General features: G+C 39.6%; 1 protein-coding gene across 5 annotated transcripts in view; it reads right to left on the reverse strand.

Annotated features, from left to right (window-relative positions):
* The window catches only part of TP53BP1 (tumor protein p53 binding protein 1), an 84701-nt gene extending 78643 nt beyond the window's left edge, over positions 1–6058 (reverse strand). For 4 of the 5 annotated variants that reach the window (XM_011354994.2, XM_023527802.1, XM_011354993.2 and 1 more), the window contains exons 1-2: positions 5952–6057; positions 5594–5706 (exon numbers count right to left, since the gene is read on the reverse strand). The gene's annotated coding sequence lies outside the window, so the exon portion shown is untranslated. Of the gene's footprint in view, positions 1–5593; positions 5707–5951 lie in introns of all 5 variants that reach the window. The other variant, XM_023527804.1, reaches the window with a different exon arrangement.
* Between the last annotated feature and the right edge of the window lie 27 nt (positions 6059–6085).

Raw genomic sequence — 6085 nt, forward strand, 5'->3', positions numbered from 1 at the left:
TCTTCCTCCTCTCTCCGAGATTTTAAAAGATATATTCTGGATCAAGTTATTTGTTAGATTGGTCATTTAGATTTAATTTTGTTTTATACTTATGTACAACATTTATATGATTCTAAAGTCGAATTTACAAAGTAAGATACATTCAAAAAAGTCCACCTTCCATCTCTGGCTGCTTTACAATTTGTTTCTTCTCTTTTCCTATAGGTAACTTTTTTCCTTTGGAGTCATTATTTACTTGCTCTCTCATTCCTCATTTAATGAGGCAGGAAAGCAGGTTGGTTTTACCTCTAAAATACTGTGTGCCTAGAATCTCATCATCTCCACTGATATCACTCTGGTCCGAGCTACATCATTGCTCACCCAGATTACTGCAAATTCCCTGACTGGCTTCCCACTTTTATTCTTACAGCCTCTACAGTCTGTGCTCAACACAGCAGCCAAAGTGGTCCTGTATCACTCCTCTGCTCAAAAGCCTGCATATGTTCCCCATTTTGCTCAGAGTAAAAACCAAAGTCCTATTGATGCCTACAAGGCCCTATATGATCTGAACCCTATTATTTCTCTGATCCCATCTCCTGTTCTTTGTCTCACTACTCTGTTCCAGCCACAATGGGCTCCAACTATTCCTTGAATGTACCAGGCATACTGCTACCTTAGGGACTTTATACTGGCTATTCTCTCTGCCTACAAAACTCCTCTACCAGATATCCAAATGGTTAACTCACTTACTTCCTTTGAGTCTGTTCAAGCCTTATCTTCTCAATAAGGCCTCTCCTTAAAATTGCAAACTTTCCTTCCCCTTCATCATTCTTCCTCATTACCACATCCACAACAACATTCCTAATCATCCTTACACTATTTTTTTTGCCACAGCACTAATCACTTTCTGACATATTATATAACTTACGTATTATTTATTATCTTTGTGTGTTCCATTTGCTGCCACACATTAAGTGCTCAATAAATACTGAATGAATGAGTGACTAAATAAATGAATTCTAGGCATTGTTCTAAGCATATTTGGGATTGTCTCACTTAATTAACCCACAAAATAACCCTCAAAATACAATGTGCTATCATTACAATTTTACAGATGAGAAAACTAAAGCACAGAGAAGATAAGCCACTTATCCAAGATCACAGAGTTGGCAAGTGAAGGAGGCAGTTTCAGAGAAGTAGCTGTGTTTGAGTTAGGTCATACTCCTTAAGTCCTCTGTGGAATGAGATGGAACCTTATTCCACAAATAAAACAAGTCATAAAGGTAAAGGTAAATAAATTCCTAGGTGAGAACTGAAGAGAACAAAGCATTCAAGGAAAAAAAGAGAGCCTAAACAGAAAGTACAAGAATGACTGAGGGAAAGGCAAGTGGCTCAGACAGACTGAATGAAAGAGTTAATGCAAGGTATTTGCAGGAGGTAATGTTAGAAAGGGAAGTTAGGGCATATTATGAAGGATCTTCAAGAAAGAACTAATGAGAAGGAAAAGAAAAAGTATTTGTGATTTAGTAATATTATAAAGGTAACAATATTTCTTCAATAATTCAAGCATTTCTTGATGGAAAATAACTATTCTGTGAATATCTTGAAAAAAATAATGCAAAAGTTAATTCACAGACAGTCATGGTCTCAAAACTAAGTTATACACTTATATTTAGATTCTCTTTACCACCATCATCTTCACCACAAGAAAACTCTTAGAGATCCCTTCAGTAAGAAATAGCTTTGTTCAGAATAAAGGAAAAGGTGGAATCAGAGGCCACAGCCAAACACTAAATTCCGTCTCACAGGCAAATGGAATGGATAAGGGAAAATGGTATCCATAAATGTTTTTCACTTTCAGGAATCAGTTTCTTAAAAAAGGAGAATGTGGGGAGGGAGGATAAAAGGGAAATTTCTTTGTTGTCCTTTGCAATGCTCTGCAGGGCAAGGGTAAAACCCGGTGCCTTTGCTCTTCCCTTTACTTAATGTGAACAAATAATAATTAGGAAAATTATCCAACAAATATTTATTATGGACGTCCTCTGTGAGCCGGACCTAGTAATAAACAAAGACTTCTCCTTCATCTTAACCTTTTTAGAGATTATTTTACACAGTGCATTTTTAAAGGTTATTTTACTCAGTGCCTTTGCAGATAAACCAGCTGTTCCAGCGAAGAGGTGACCCTATGGCTGCTGGTATGCATTATGATCATAGTATTTTCCCCAAAAGCCAAGGATAAGCTTCTGACACAGCAATCCTGTAATTCAACACTCTTCTATGTAAAGAATGCTTTATAGGCAGAACTGAGTACAGGGTGGGAATCTGAGCTGAATACAGCTCCTTCTAGATATTTTGATTGATGAGACCATGCAATCCAGCAGAGCAGGCTGGAATTCTGCCAAATGAGCTCAGATTTCCCCACCCCCAACCCCCCAAAAACTGAAATTTATCGGTCTAGAAGTAATGGAGGAGCCAGTATCTTTTCTTTATGAATTATCAGAGTTGGCTTAAGTCCTAAGGAGACCTTAAGCATTGAAAGGATTATGGTACCCCCCTCTCCTCCATACACATAATTTAAGATGAGTATAATTAATTCCAATAAAGTTCTGATTTTCTCATGAGGACAACTTCAATAATTTAATTTAAATTCCAAATATGAAACTATTTTCAGAAAAAAATTAAAGATGCCCCTCATATTTTGATAGATGTTGTTATATTAGTTCCAGGTATACAACATATCAATTTCACCTTTGTATACACAACCAAGTCATCACAAGTCTAGTTACCGTCCATCACTATACAATTAACTCTCTTCACTCATTTCACTTCCTCCCTCAACCCCTTTCTAATAACCACCAGTCTATTCTCTGTATCTATGAGCTTTATTTTATTTGTTCATTTGTCTTTTTTTAGAGTCTACATATAAATGAAATCATACAATATTTGTCTTTTCTGTCTGATTTACTTCATTTAGCATAATGCACTCACGGTCTATTCATGTTGTTGCAAATGGCAAGATTTCCTTCTTTTTAATGGCCAAGTAGTATTCCATATATATGTATTACATATGTATGTATGTATGTATATATATGTATATATGTACATATATACATGTGTATATATATATATGTATATATAAAATACACACACACATCGTATCTTCTTTATCCATTCATCTACCGATAGACACTTAGGTTGTTTCCTTATGTTGGTTATTATAAAGAATCCTGCAATGAACATAGGGATACACATATCTTTTCAAATTAGTGTTTTCATTTTCTTTAGATAAACACCCAGAAATGGAATAACTGGGTCGTAAGGTAGTTCTGTTTTTAATTTTTTGAGGAACCGCAATACTGTTTTCCATAGTGGCTGCACCAATTTACATTCCTACAAACACTGCACCAGGGTTTTCTTTTCTCCACATCCATTTGTTATTCCCCTCATCTACTTTGTTAAGCATATGCATAATATGAGTATTTTATCACTGTATATTATGAACTGATAAAGGTCCAGTGGCTGAGAATCATCTAACTAACTTAAACTTAGCCAAGGCTACAATTACCTTTCATAGTATTTGATTTCATACACTATCTTCTGCCTTGTGCCCATTCCAGTGTGCACTCAAGAAAAGAGACTATAATAGTGCCTTCCTTTTGTACCCCCAACCTCCTCTTTTAGTGGTGGATCCTTAGAGACCCCTTCCACAATTCAAGCGTCTTTCATCACAAAGAGTTTGAAAAGCATTGGTTATAACCACTGTATCTACCAGTGTTGCATGACAAGAGTATGGAAGAAACTACAGAATAGGAAATTTCCCAAAACAACACACCTGGTCAGTCCAAGGGGTCAACAGTTAAATGAAATACTACAGTGGGCTCTATAACCACTATGCACTGCAGCATGTGCCTCGCAGTCATGCACATCACAGGTCTGCAATAATCCCCTTGGAAGGGTCCTTGAATGGCATTCTTTTACTAGCAGGCTCCTGCCACAGCACAATATTCCTAAACACAAAGTAGGTTTTTATAAGTTTTGCAATTCCTATACAAAGTATATAGGCTTTCTATGCTTTATACACATGTGCATCAGTGTTTTATGTCTTCAGTTGTAAAATTCTGGAGCATAGATACTAACACTCCATAGTTTTCTTTATAGAGCACTTTGTGCAGTGCTATGTGCCACTTGACACTTGAAAATATTCTCCAATAATATGATGATGATACTGGTATCATCACCCAATGGATGAGATACTGTAAACCAGGAAAGAATGGAGTAATTAAGAGATACCTATAGCCAATTTTTCTATGACATTGTCTGCCTTTGGGAAAAAGAAGCCTGCTGAATATTCATCCAGCATATATATATATGCAAGTTTAGTACTATCATAGTCTGTATTTGCAGCTCTAATTAATAAAACCCAATTCTAGCAAGACCTGAGATCATAGGCCCAAATTTCTGCCCTTACTATCTCATCAGTGAGTGGTCCCATCCCCATTCCATTCATATCTATTGTCTAACCTCTTTGTCAGAGTTTATGAAAGCAGAGTCTGTAGTTAGTTAGCTGCTGCTGACCCTTATCCTGAGGCTCTGTGCTATAGTTGCTATGGAAACTGTCCCCTTCTTCTCCTAACAACCTATTCTGGCTCTCTGCCTCCGCGTGGCACTCTTTTCTGTTTGCAGAAGAGGAGGCCTGCACTTTTCTCCATGCTTTTTACCAAATTCGAATCTGCAAATGGTGGGGCGGAGGTGTAGCAGAACACTGTCTCATGTGTCATCTAAGGTGAGGCACCTCATCTGACATTCTGCCAGTACTCCCTTATTTTACCCTCTCTACTACAAAAAGGACTTTAAGACCATGTCAAATTTTGTTGATATAGTTGACATATAATATTAGTTTCAGGTAGGACCATGTCCAAATTGACTGCAGAATGTTGTGACTATTTTTGCTTCAACACATTCTCCATGATAGGGACTGCTATGAGGCCTTAACACATAGACACTGTCCAATCCTCCTCACGGTTCCCCAAGAGGAAGTGGATCAGAATTTGGCTCACAGATAGCCTTGCCAAATCAGGTTACATGCTGCTGTCTATCCTGTATCATCCCCAAAATATAAGGCAAATGGGACAAAAAAAAAAAAAGTGCTTCTGGAGCCCTAGCGTGAAAGACAGGCTCTTGGATACATACATGTACAGAATGACTCAATGTCCTGGGTTAAAGAGCTGGAGTGCAGAGTAGGTGGTGGAAACGTGATGAGGAATGCATGAAGGTAGACTAACGGCACACACCATTTTTACAAGGATGTTCCAGACAGCCATAAAATGCGTGTGCCTCCTTAGTCCTCTTTCCCATCCCCTGGTTCTTTGGTTTTAGAAGGGTCAACCTCTTCTTTGGTTCAAACAGTGCCCCTTCGGTTTTGAGAATTCCCTAGGATAAGTAATACCATAGTCTCCCAAGGTTACTCAACTCACTGTCACATTACCAGTAGTTGGGAAGGTCTTTCTGGGTTTACTCATATCCCCCTTGCTGCAGTCTGAGCTCATTGCACTCAAGTCCTGCACTCAGTAGAGATGGAGACTAGCCAACCACTATCTTCGGAATAACAACTCACCAGGGACTCAGGGCCGGAAGGTCATTCTGTCCCTCCAAACTGCGCAGCCTTCCAGGGCACTCCCAGGGCCTGGGGCAATGAGGACAGGGAAACCGAGGATGGAGCCTAAGGCCCTGGCAAGCAGTGATATAAAAATAAAAAATAAAAATAAAGCACCAGACAATGATAATACACACCCCGACATAGATGGAGACGACGATACAAAACCGAGACAGAGAGGGACAAGATGGCTCCCTCAGTTCAGGCGAGTCTGCGGAATTGCCAGATAGTACTTATAGGGGAAACATCCTAACTAGAAGCTTCTTCCGTCGCTGAGGCAATCGACTCGCCCCTCCACCCAGTGCCTCAGAATCCTCACCCCTGCCCAAGTCAGAGTGGGAGATCCCTCTGGAGAACGAGTCGGGGGGGATGTGTAGGGGGTGGCCACCACCCCCGCGGCGGAGCGGGACCGCAGAGCCGGAGCGGCCCAGCCCCAGCCCGGCCCCTGCGGCG

Source organism: Pteropus vampyrus, unplaced genomic scaffold (assembly GCF_000151845.1).
Source record: "Pteropus vampyrus isolate Shadow unplaced genomic scaffold, Pvam_2.0 Scaffold19, whole genome shotgun sequence".
Taxonomy (NCBI): domain Eukaryota; kingdom Metazoa; phylum Chordata; class Mammalia; order Chiroptera; family Pteropodidae; genus Pteropus; species Pteropus vampyrus.